This window comes from Carlito syrichta, unplaced genomic scaffold (genome assembly GCF_000164805.1).
Source record: "Carlito syrichta isolate Samal-C Ts95f unplaced genomic scaffold, Tarsius_syrichta-2.0.1 Scaffold68293, whole genome shotgun sequence".
NCBI lineage: Eukaryota > Metazoa > Chordata > Mammalia > Primates > Tarsiidae > Carlito > Carlito syrichta.
In genome coordinates, this window is record NW_007012389.1 from 7619 (window position 1) to 20358 (window position 12740).

The window sequence follows — 12740 nt, forward strand, 5'->3', positions numbered from 1 at the left end:
CTTCCAAGTAGCTGGAATTATAGGCACGCACTACCACGCCCGGCTAATTTTTTTTTTGATTTACAGGCATGCGCTACCACGCCCAGCTGATTTTTTGATTTATTGTAGAGATGAGGTCTCGCTGCCCAGGCGGGGCTTGAATCCGCGGGCTCAGGCAATCCACTCACCTCAGCCTCCCAAAGGCGCGGGATTACAGGCTGAGCCACTGAGCCCAGCTCCCAGCACCATTTATTGAAGAGATTGTCCTGTCCCCAATGTATGTTCTTAGTATCTTTGAAAAACCTTAATTGGCTATAAATACATGGATTTATTCCTGAGCTTTTTGTTCTGCTCCTTGGACAAAGTGTCTGTTTTTGTGGTTGTAACATGTTGTTTTTCTTACTAGCTTGCAGTATATTTTATTATTCTTTTTTTTTTTTTAGTTGGAGTTTCATTCTGTTGTGCAGGCTGTTGTGCAGTGGCATGCTCATGGTCACCACAGTCTCAACCTGCTAGGCTCAGGTGATCTTTCCACCTCTGCCTTCCAAGTAGCTGGAACTACAGGCACACATTACCGTGTCTGAATAATTTTTGTATTTATTGTAGAGATGGGGTCTCGCCAAGTTGCCCAGCCTGGTCTCGAACTCAGTCAATCCTCCCACCTCAGCCTCCCAAAGTGCTGGGATTATAGGCATGAGCCACCGCACCTGGCCACTTGCAGTATGTTTTAAAATCAGGTAGTATGATGCCTCCAGCTTTGTTCTTTTTGCTCAGAATTGCTTTGGCTATTCAAGATCTTTTGTAGTTCCAGATGAACTTTAGATTTTTTTTTCTATTTCTGTGAATGATGCCAGTTGTATTTAGATTGGGATTGCATTAAGCCTGTAGATTGCTTTGAGTAGTATGGTCATTTTAATAATATCAATTCTTCCTGTCTATGAACGTGGGATTTCTTTCTATTTCTTTGTGTCCTCTTCAATTTCTTTAATCAGAATTTTATAGTTTTTGTTATAAAGATTTTTCACATTCTTGGTTAAAATTATTCCTAGATATTTTGTTTTATTTTATTATAACTATTGTAAATGGGATTGTTTTACTTCCCACCTAGTTTGTTATTGTTGTTTAGATGTGCTATTAATTTTTGTATGTTGATTTTGTGTCCTGTGACTTTACTGAATTTGTTTATCAGTTCTAAAAGGTTTTTGGTGGAGTCTTTAAGTTTAAAAAAATGTATGAGATTATATTTCCTGCAAAGATGGACAATTTGAATTTCTCTCTTCCAACTTGGATACCCTTTATTTCTTTCTCTTGTCTAATTGCTCTGGATAGGACTACCAGTACTATGTTGAATAAGAGTGATAAAAGTGGATATTCTTGTTCCAGTTGCTATAGAAAAGGCTTTCAACGTTTTCCCCATTCAATAGGAAATAAGCTATGGGTTTGTCATATATGACCTTCATTGGGGTATATTACTAATATGTTGAGAGATTTTATTATGAAGGGATGTTGAATGTGGTCAAATGCTTTTTCACATGTCCTGAGATTCTGTTGATGTGATGTATCAAATGTATTGATTGCATTTGTTGAATCCTTGCATTCTTATAGTAAATCCCATTCAAATATGATTTTTTACAATTTCTTGTTGGATTTGGCTTGTTAGTTTTTATTTATTTTTAAATAAAAAAAATTATTTTAAAGATGTGGTGGTCAATTCAGGGTTAAGTATACAAATGTTAATTATGCAGGTACCCTTTTTGATGAGGTGTGTCCCCTCCTTCCCTGGCAGTTTCCCACTACTGCCAATACTGGTTTTTTAAATAGAAAATTTATGTTTATGTTTATTAGGCATACTGGTCTATCATTATCCTATATTGTTATGTCCTTGTCCTGTTTTGGTAATGCTGGCTTAATAGAATGAGTTAGAAAAAATTTCCTCTGTTCTAACTTTTTGGAATAGTTAAGAAGAGTTAGTACTAATTCTTTCTTAAAGGATTAGCAGAACTCAGTAGTAAAACCATCTGATTCTGAGCTTTTCTTGGGTTGGAGAATGTTATTTTGGTTCAGTCTCATTACACATTAATGATCTGTTCAGGTTTTCCTTTTCTTCATGGTTCAATCAACACATGTCCAGGAATTTATTTATTTCCTCTAGGTTTTCTGATTCATTGGCATAGAGTGGTTCATAATTGTCACTAATAATATTTCATAATTATCTACTTTATATTTATTTGTTATGTTTTAATATCTCCTTTTATATTTTTATTTTTCTTTATTTTGGCTCTTTTCCCCTTAGTTGTGCTTGTGAGTAGTTTGTCAATGTTGTTTATCTTTTTAAAAAAACTTTGGTTTTATTAATTTTTGGTAGTTTTTCCTTTAAGTCGCTCATTTAGTTCTACTCTGATCTTTATTATTATTATTATTATTTTACTAATTTTGGGTTTGATTTATTGTAACTTTTTTTGTTCCTTGAAGTGCATTGTGAGACTAGTCATTGGAAATATTTCTACTTTTTTGATGAGAGCATTTATTGCTATCACCTTTCTCTTAGCACTGTTTTGTTTTATCTCGTAGGGTGTGGTATGTTGTATTTCTATTTCCATTAGTTTTAAGTAATGTTTTAATTTTTTCTTAATTTAATTTTTTTTTTAGTTGGAGTCTCACTCCATCGCCCAGGCTGGAGTGCAGTGGCACACTCACTGGGCTCTGGTGATTCTTCTGCCTCAGGCTTCCAAGTGGCCAGAACTACCATGCCTGATTTATTTTTGGTTTTTAGTGTAGAGATGAGGTCTTGTCAAGTTGCCTGGGCTGACCTTGAACCTGCAGGCTCAGGCAATTCACTTGCCTCGGCCTCCCAAAGTACTGGGATTACAGGCTGAGTCACCGAGCTCGGCCTTTTTTCCTAATTTTAAAATTTGAACCCCTCATCATTTTCATAAGCATGTTGCTTAATTTCCATGTGCCTGGAAAGTTTCCATTGTTCCTCTTGTTATTGATTTCTAGCTTATTCCATTCTGGTATGAAAATATACTTGATATCATTTTGATTTTTAAAAATTTGTTGAGACTTGTTTTCCTACAATAGGGTAGTTGCTGAATGATTTTTTAATCTGTACTCAATGTCAATGTCTGTGAGTGCTTCAGTGGCCAATGCTGCAGCTGTTTGCAAAGGTCATGGCAGAGCTTTGATGAGGGTGGGCACACTGCATAGGCCAGTTCTTGATTCCTGCAAGTGAATATGAGTGGGCATGCCATGACTTCACTTCTGGAAGGGATGGGATCAATAGTGGTAGCACTGAGCTTCAGGTGGGCTGCTTCTCATGCCCCTGGGGTTTTACAGCAGCTCCATTCTGGAAAGAGTAGGGTAACCAGCAATGGTGGCAGTCCCCAGGAGGCAGCTCTAAAGTTCTGAGGAGCACGCGTGTCAGCTCTCTATTTCTTGAGGGCAGCTTCCCCTCTGTGATGTACTGCCTGTGCTCCAGTGTCATGTGCCAGGGTGTAGGGCACTGAATAGGCATGGGTATCAGGGCCATGGCTGCACTGGTGAATCCAGCTGGTGTTGCAACCACTGCATCTCTCTGGTAGATGTGATGAGATGTCATTGAGGCTCCAGGAAGATGGTGAGGCAAGAGTTATTGGGTTCCATGAAAGGATGCACTCGGTTGTTGGCTCTGTTCTCAAAATGGTGCCATGATGCAGCAGTCTTGGTCCTGAGTGGTGGGGGCCACTCAATGTAAATTTTCTCTGTGGAATAATGTAGTCACTTAGACCATGCACAGCTTTCTATACTGGGTTCAGGACCTGAAAGGGCTTTATCGTTCTCCTGTTGCTAAGATTGCAAGTCTCCTCGGTGAGAATGTGGACTGCCAAGGGTCTTCTGCTTATTTTCCTGCAGTGAGATGTAGGTTTTGGCTCTGAGGCAATCGTGATGGGGTACTTCATTTCCCTCTCTTGGTGCCATTCCAAGTCCCCATGTTCAGAGTGTCTCTGACACTTCTTTTCTGAATTTCAGTGTTCTCTCCTAGACACTCCATTTAACATGTGGTTATCTATTTGTTGTTTTGGTCTTTCTTTGTGGAGAAGGCTAGAACTGGGCACCTCTAGTCAGCTACCTTGATGACATCTCCTGTTGTAAAATATTGAAAATCTTTTGGGAGATGTATTTCTAAAAATATTTTGTAACTTTTATAGGGATAGAGATGCTCATCCAGTACAGGAGTTTTAGTTTGCTCTTTTCTTTGAGACACCATTTTCATTGAGTTATTTTGCTGCTGCTTTAACTCATATTCCTGGGGTTTCCAGTTCTAAAAATATTTCATATTAAGGCATAATTTTTGTTCTGGAGTAATATATTAGTTTATGGGCCCCAATTCACTGGGTGACTTGGCTTAGATACTGTTTATATGAATGTCTTTCCTTTCAAAATAAAATGTATTTTTTCTGGACACACCACTCTTTATGCTCAGGAATAACCATCCAGATTTTAATATTGCACATGTAAAATTGTTCCAGTACTTCTTACTACTGGCTATGGCTGATCATTTCCAAATATGGATGCTATACATTTTTCCTATTACTGCACACACATAGCACTTCTCCCATCAAAAGACAGAATTTATCTCTCCTTCCTCCAAAACACACATTTTGAATTGAAAATGGCTTTGTGACTCTCTGTGACCAATAAAATATGGCAGAAGTAAAGGTTTACTCTAGAACTTGTTAGAATATGCCTTAAAAACATTACAACTTCCATTTAAATCTTTAGATCCATAAAACATACAAAGAAACTTATGCTGGACTACTAAATGATGAAATACAATGTGCACAGAGAATGGCTCAGCCTAATGCTGGTGACTGAAGCCACCTTAGATATTCTAGTCCCAGAAAACTTATGAACTGGCTGCAACAATATAAGTGACCTTAGCAAACACAGAATAGAAGAGTCAGCCAGTTTAGTCCAGCCAAACCACATAATTATGAGACTTTATACATGAATGTTGTTTTAAACCACTAAACTTTGGAATAGTTTGGATTTCAGTAACAATTAATTGACATCTGAAGTACAGAGAGTTTAAGTGACTTTTCATCATCATGCAGATACAAATTTATGTTTACCAGAACATAAATTTGGATAATTTGACTCTAGGGCATATGTCATTCCATAAAGCTTTTTTATTGCTTATCTGTAAACTTCCATGTTATTCACATATTTAGTTATATAATTAACAATTCTAAAGAAATTATTGCTTTTGGAAACTAGAAAGTTAGGGGGCATATCTCATCAACAAGGGTACCTGCATAATGAACATTTGTATACCCAACCCTGAACTGTACCCTGCATCTTTTTTTCCATATGCTTACTTTTTATTGAGTTTGTTAATGTTACAGTGTTCTTGCACTGCCAAACCATGCCTGAGAATTCAAAGAAGGAAATGGCACAATGGACAGCCTCATCCACCCATCATACAGTGTATTAAAATTTGATTCATGGACAGTTTGATATTTTCACAATCTTTTAAGAGGGTGTAACAAGAGTTGGAATTTAAATCTGCTGCAGGCCTTCGAATTTCTGGTACAGTATGCTGTGACATAACACCTCCACATACCTATCTCAGTTCATTCCTCAATAACAGAACCAACATTTTGCTGGGGAGAAAAAGCATACTTTTCAAAGTACAGGAGACTATTTGTTAAGGTTTTTGGTTCCCAAATGACATCTTCAGCTTAATCAAGAATCTCCTGTTTTTGATTTAATCATCCAATCTCCCTTGGCTGGTGCAGCTACTCAAGTACATCAGAAGGCAGGCATCCTACGTGAGGCCTCAAGTAATGCCCAGATGTGGCTGGCAGGTCCCATCAGGAAACACTGTAATCTTCCTAGGAATCTGATTCCTGCACCAACACTTTCATCAAGACTGAACTCCTATAGGAAAATTTTCCCACATCAGAAGTTTTACTCACCACTCACTTCACTCTTGCCAGTAGCTAGTCTGCTACTCCTGCATTTGGCAAAGGGATTTATTATAGAGAAACCCAGATGCTGCATCAAGTGGTCACGGGCCACTTTGAAGTGTTTCCATTAGACCAAAGATGCAAAATTAGTTAGCTATCTCATTAGGTGGAAAGAAACTTTTCTGTAACCCTGAGTGGCTTTCTCAAGTCCCCTTTAAGGACTAAAAACTACTAGCGTAGGCTGTAATTACTGAAAACAGAAGTGTTACATCACCTTTTGTCCTGACTCTCATATGAACAACATAATGACACACTGAAAAGTTGGTAACAGCCAGCTGGGACAATGACTGCATCTACAGGACGTCCAATAACTTAAGCCTGGGCACAAGTATATAAGGAACTCTTATCGAGATCATGCACAATCCTTGAAACATAATTGGGTTTTAGCTGAGGCTTTGCTCACGCTGCTTAAACTTCTAAGGACAGGTCATTGAGCCCTTTGGCCCGAGCAGAAAGCATACTCCTTCAACTGCAGCTGACCACACCATTTAGACCTGATTAGAGAGGCTGTAAGCACCTGAAGTAGACCTCAGGGCATCTAACGCCCTTTACCTCAAAGGCTATTTGGTTCCACCCTCAGGATTGGCAAACTCACGAGACATTTCACAATTCTAATGCATACTGGTTACTTACTTCACCAAGTGATATGCTCTGACGAAGAACTTATTTCTTTTTTTTTTGAGTTGGAGTCTCACTCTGTCGCCCAGACTAGAGTGCAGTGGCTGCCCCCAGCCACTGCAGCCTCGACCTGCTGGGCTCCGGCGATCCTTCCGCCTCCGCCTTCCAAGTAGCTGGAACTACAGGTACACGCTACCATGCCCGGCTAATTTTTGAAAGCAAAAAAGGCCTTAATGTGGAACAAAAATAAAGCACTATCCAAATAAAAGGTTACTAAAAGAAACAAGGTTATTTTCTCCCTCACCCCGTTTTCCCACTTAGTGGACTCAAGATGGTGAATTTAATTTGTGGTTACCACAGAATACAACTAAAAATTCAAATTACAAATCACAGTTCTACAGAAATGTTCTGAACACACGAGTTCTTTTGAGCGGCATATTCTAGGAAGGCTAACAGAGCCACAGCCTACTATAGAGAGTATTCCTTAAAGGTTGGGCACAGGACAGGTTAATTAAGGTCACCTAAATCTTCAACTTTTACAGCAGATCAGAACTCAGATGGCTGACTTTCTGCAGGATTCCTGGAAAGAACCCAGTAGAGCCGGTTCCAAGGTCCACATCGGCAACACTTAACAGCTGTAATCTTCTTGTCCTGAAGTTGGATACACATGAAGTCTGCATGAGTGCAACAAATCTGAGGTAGTCAACTCTTATGGAGGCTCAATATCTGAACATAAAAAGATTTTAAAATGACCACTGGCTGAAGGTTTTGGTTTTTGTATTCACAGAGCAATTATGAAAGAACACTGTTGCACCTAGTTCACACATTTAAATAGCCATGAAAATCAAATTCAATACACAAAGACAGTCGTAACACATTAACCTCCACAGTGCAACATGGTCGGTCACTGAGATCAAGTGGTCTGCATCAATCTGTAGATCCAGCAGAGAGCGGATGACAAGTGGCTGTTCGAGGTGTTGGCTGTGGTCTAGTTACCTGGGAAGGGCTAGCAAAGACCATTCCTTACTGGTACTGTGAGTGGCTGCTTTTCTGATTCTCAAGCACAGCATGCTGGTTGTCTAGTTGGAGTTTAAGGGCCTGGTTTTTGGAAACCTCATCCCTGCCTCTATTTCTGTGTCTTACTATTTCAAGGCTCTTCTCCATTTCTTTATCCTTCCAACTTCCTAGGTGCTTGGCAGTTGACTGCAGGGATGGGAACTGTGTGTCGCTGTCTATTTCTGGTGGTCCTTGTGGTGTTTTTCTCGTTGTGGTTAATCTGGCCCCAGGAGGCCTATACATACCACTAGTCATTGCCGGTTCTGGAGTTTCTGTAACAATTACAGGAGCAGGAGGTGTTTGGGCCGGAGCTGTTTTATTCCAGGGACCTGAAGACTTTTCTACACCACCAGCACCTCCTCCACCTTCTTCCCAGTTATCGCCTGGATCTTCTCTCTTCTCATGATCATCTTCCCTTTCACTGATTTGCATTGCCTGATCTCTGAGGCCGCTGTAATCCACCTATCTTTGCTGACTTCTTTCAGCTGAACTCACTGTCCATTCTTGTGAATCCATACATTCATGTTACTGTTCCACAGTTAGAAAATATTTCCCTGATATAAAGCCAACTGTAATCTCATACCAAACTATCTTCCCTGCATAAAAAGCGTTATTTGCCTATCACATTCTTTAATTCACCTTATATAGCATCGAGTCCAGGCACACTGTTACCCAAATATGTTTTCATATGTACAGGACTTCACTGAAGCTATTCCCTCATCCTTGGTACACTTACCTAGTAAAATATTATTCATTCTTTAAAAAATATTTAATTGTTGACATGTAAAAACCTGTATATAATTAATGTATACAACTCAATGAGTTTGGAAGTAGGTATATATACCCATGAAACCATAACCACAATGCATTCTATAAACCTATCAATCACCTCCAATAGTTTCCTCTTGCCTTCTAATTTATTATTATTAAATTTTGTGATCAGAATATTTAATACAAGAAGACCTGCCTTCTTAGCAAATGTTTAAGTATACAATACACTACTGTTAACTATAGTCACAATGCTGTAGAATGGATCTCTAGAACTTATTATTTTTGTATAACAGAAACTTTATGCTCTTTGACTAATATGTCTTTGTTTCCTTCCTTCCATTCCCTGGCAAACACTTCTACTTCTATGAATTTGACTATTTTAAATGTATTATTCATTCTTTAAGAATTTTTCATATGACACCGCTTTAATTCATTGAGTCTGAATTAATCATTCTTCTCTCTGTACTCTAAAAACACTTGTCTATATTTGAATTTAGTATTACTATGTTGCATATGTGGGTGAAAAACTCACTGAAGTCTGACCACCTGGGTTCAAATTCTTCCTCTGAAGTCCATTACTTTTGCAACTTTAAGCAAGTTGGGTTTCACTTTCTTCACTTGTAAAATAAGGATGAGAATAATACATATTGCATAAAATTTTATTGTGTTAAATGAGATAATCCATATGAAGTGACAGACATAATTCCAGATACAGTGTTTTCTCAGTAAATAGTAGCAATATTACTATTTTCACTTGTCTATACTGCCAATTATTTCTAGTGTCTTTATTGTTTGCTAGTCACCTCATTGTCTTAAGACATCTTTGCATTGTTAACTATACATATAATACTATATATCATTTTGCTTTTCCCAAGCATATACATATATATATGTATATGTAATCTCTCCAAATTTAAACAACACAAGAAAAGGGATTACAAGTACAATTCTTTAAGAACTTACACCACTTCCAACAACCAAATATGGTCCTATGGTTACGTTACTGTTCCAGTGAGGAATAGTAAACGAGTAGATATACCTTTAAAACTTTAGGCCTGGTACTCTGGACCTCTTCTATAGTACTGAATGACTCATTTTCAGTCTTTATGGAATTCATGATAAGTTCAAAGAGATTATAACTAACTTCTACTACTGGTCAAGATGGAGACACAAAGATTGAATTTACTCTCCCACCTGAAATGATAAAAAAGAAAGACAAGATAAATGTATATAACAACAACTTTCAAACACTGTACATTAGGCAGTGTAGAACAGAAAGAAATCTTTTATCTCTGAGAGGGAAATCAAATGAGGTAAACCCTATAGCTGCCTAGCTTACTGCATGGAGAGAGTTTCCAGAGCATATTTCAGGGAGGGGAAAAGGCAGAGCCTGGAAGTTTCCCTGAGTTAAGAAGACAAGCTGGGAATCTTGGGAGGTCAAGATGGCTGAAGCTTGTAGGGTAGAATACTTGAGAGAAGAGAGCTACAGTCGTACAGGCAAAGAGAGTGCTAGAGATCTGCAGTGGAAATTTGAAGTGAAATTTCAGCTAAATACCAGTCAGTGTATGAATGTGAAGAAACTGTTGGAAGCTAGGGAAAGAACCACCCAAAAATTGGTGGAAACATTCCTGAGGAATGTCCTCTGTTCCTAAAACTCAGACTTGAAAACTCTATAATTCATGAAGTCTGGCAGAGTACTCAGAAGAATACTGTCACTGTAGAGGGACAAGATTAGTCCTAAGCTGAAAGCACTCTGATCTCACCAACAAAGTTCAAAAACAAGCCTTAAAAGTAAGAAATGGTCCAAGTAACATAACTGTGTTCTTGAACAAAACTCAAGAAGCATTGACAGGAATATAAAAAGTATTAGCACCCCAAAATGTGTAATGAACAAAGCTTGATATCTAGTCAAAAGTTTCCAGTCATAACAAAGGTGGGGACAACATGCTGGGCACTGCTAACAGGAGGAGGCGGGGAAAGAGGGGGGACAAGGGGCACACAACCACCTATTGGTTCCTTGCCCACTCCTAGAGGAAGAGAGGGCTTGCCCAAACCTCACCTGCCTGAAATTTATTTATGTAGCAAATCCTCTACAACTCTAAAATAAAAAAAAATAATAAATTTTTTACACCACAACTCTAAAATTAAAAAAATAAAAAATAAATGTTACCAGCCATAAAAAGAAATAGGAAAATATGACCTATAAATATGAGGAGAGAAATCTGTGAATAGAAACAGATCCAGAGGTGACACAGATGATAGAACTGGTAGTCAGGAATATTAAAGCAGTCATTACCTTGGATTCTGGCCACAGGGAGTGGATTTACCCTCTAGTCTGAAAACAAAACAAAATGAGCAAAATATATGAAAAAGCGGTTTGCAAAGAACTGGACATTATGCAAATAAGAACAAATCAGGAGACACCAGTTCAGGGCACCAAGGCAAAGCTAATTGAAATTTCAGATTTGAGGAGACAAAGCTGAGAGACCAAGGTGACAAGAGTTCACAGGACACGGACCTGAAGAGAGAACTCTGAATATATGAAGATTTCCCTATGTTATTCAGCTGTGTACTGATCAGAGCAGCAACTGAGGAAACTTCCTAAGCCAAGAAAGAACCACCCCAAAAGATCAGAGAGTAACTTTTTTCTAACCCTCTCCTTGCATGCCTCTTAGAGATCTCAGTTTCCTCATGTCTAGATTAGGAAGTTGGCCCATATCAAACTTTTATTATTCCTGTGACTTGTCCCTCTTGAGTTTGTTAAAAAAGAAGATTCCAGATTCCTCCCTCAAAGATTCTGATTCATTATGTCTAGGGTGTGGCTATGAAATTTGCACTTTTACCCACTTCCTCCTCTGACTCTGCCCCTGCTCCAAATGTGCACCACGTTGTTTGGAACAGCTGCTAACGTCACAGCAGTACGGGTGCAATTCTTTGAGAAAGTCCCAGAACCTGTGAAATTAGCATATGTTCATGATTTACAGAAACAAAGACCGGATACCAGTAACCACAAACTGCTGAGTAACTGAGCCCAGTGGTGCTACCAGGGCACGAGGCCTGATTTCTGCCTTTCGTTTTATAATATGAAAATCTCAGCCCAGGGGAAGAAATGCCCTTGCTAGGCACATCTGGTGCATGTGCAAAAAGGAGGAGGCTATGCACACCCCAGTTCTCCCTGGATAGCTGGAAAGCCCCATCTCTTTCTAGGAATCCCCAGTCTCCACCTACATGCCCTAAGAGACCTTCAAAACGCCCCTTCAGCACAGCACGCCCCCCTCCCCAGTAGGTGCTTTGAGCATAAGCTCCCCTTCTCCCTTGATCAACAAAGTTTCTGCTGTGCTTAAACCTGGTCTCATTCTATTGAGGTGAATGGCACCCGATAGGGAAAGGACTCACTGAGGTAAAATGGTAATAATACCTAGCCTATCTCCAAGTATCTTTTCAGGAGTAAAACTCTTGTCCTTTGAAGCTGGGGAGCTGGAAGGGGATTCCCACCATGGGCAACTGCCCATCTTCCCATCCAAAACCTCCTTGACTTTGGGCTGAGGTGCTCCTGCCTAGAGCACTTGTGAACCACCACCCTCTGAACTCCCCATCCGACCCACGACCAGAAAAACCATTCACTGAAGCCGAGAGTCTGCTCCGACCGCACCCCGTGACGGCACCGGAACTCGCAGGTGCTAACTTGGCGCTCGCTTCGCGCTCTCTCGGAGCAAGTTTAATCGCCGGCAAGTGCGAGCCCAAGAGGGGGAACTGAACCGGGGATTGACATCCCCTCTGGCCAATGGACGTAGAGGTTCCGGAGGCTGCTTTCCCTCATTGGACACTCGCTCCCCCACGCTGGAAGTCCATTGGCGGAGTCCCATGCCACTGAGTGCAGCGGCGGGAAAGGATTGAACCCGCACCCTATCGCGCCCGCGGCTGCGTCTAAGAGGCACTGCGCGCCCATCTACCCATCCGCCCACCCTTTTATATCCTGACGACCCACCTGGGTGTCAGCGATCCACTTTCCCCACATTCGGTCCACGGCCAGCTTCCCTGTCCTGGAATAAACTTGGAGCAATCACCTCCCGCTGTCCGGTTCCCGCACAATGGCCTCCCGGTCTCGAGTGGAGCCTGCGCAAGCCAGGGGAGGAGCTGAGCGAGGGTGTGCCGGGAGTGGGAGGTGCCTGGGAGTCTGGCTCTTTGCTTGGTTCGCGGGCGGGGGGGAGCGGGCGGCGCGGCGGGCGGGGGCGCGGCGAACAGCCCGCCGGGGTGTTTAGCGTGTGGCGCTTCCTCCTGGCTGCCCTTCTGCCATCGCGAGGATGG

General features: G+C 40.6%; 1 pseudogene across 1 annotated transcript; it reads right to left on the minus strand.

Annotated features, from left to right (window-relative positions):
• Positions 1-7300: 7300 nt before the first annotated feature.
• Positions 7301-8129, minus strand: LOC103253830 (annotated as a pseudogene). The gene has a single exon (XR_002481556.1). The product of XR_002481556.1 is annotated as a protein CDV3 homolog pseudogene (transcript).
• Between the last annotated feature and the right edge of the window lie 4611 nt (positions 8130-12740).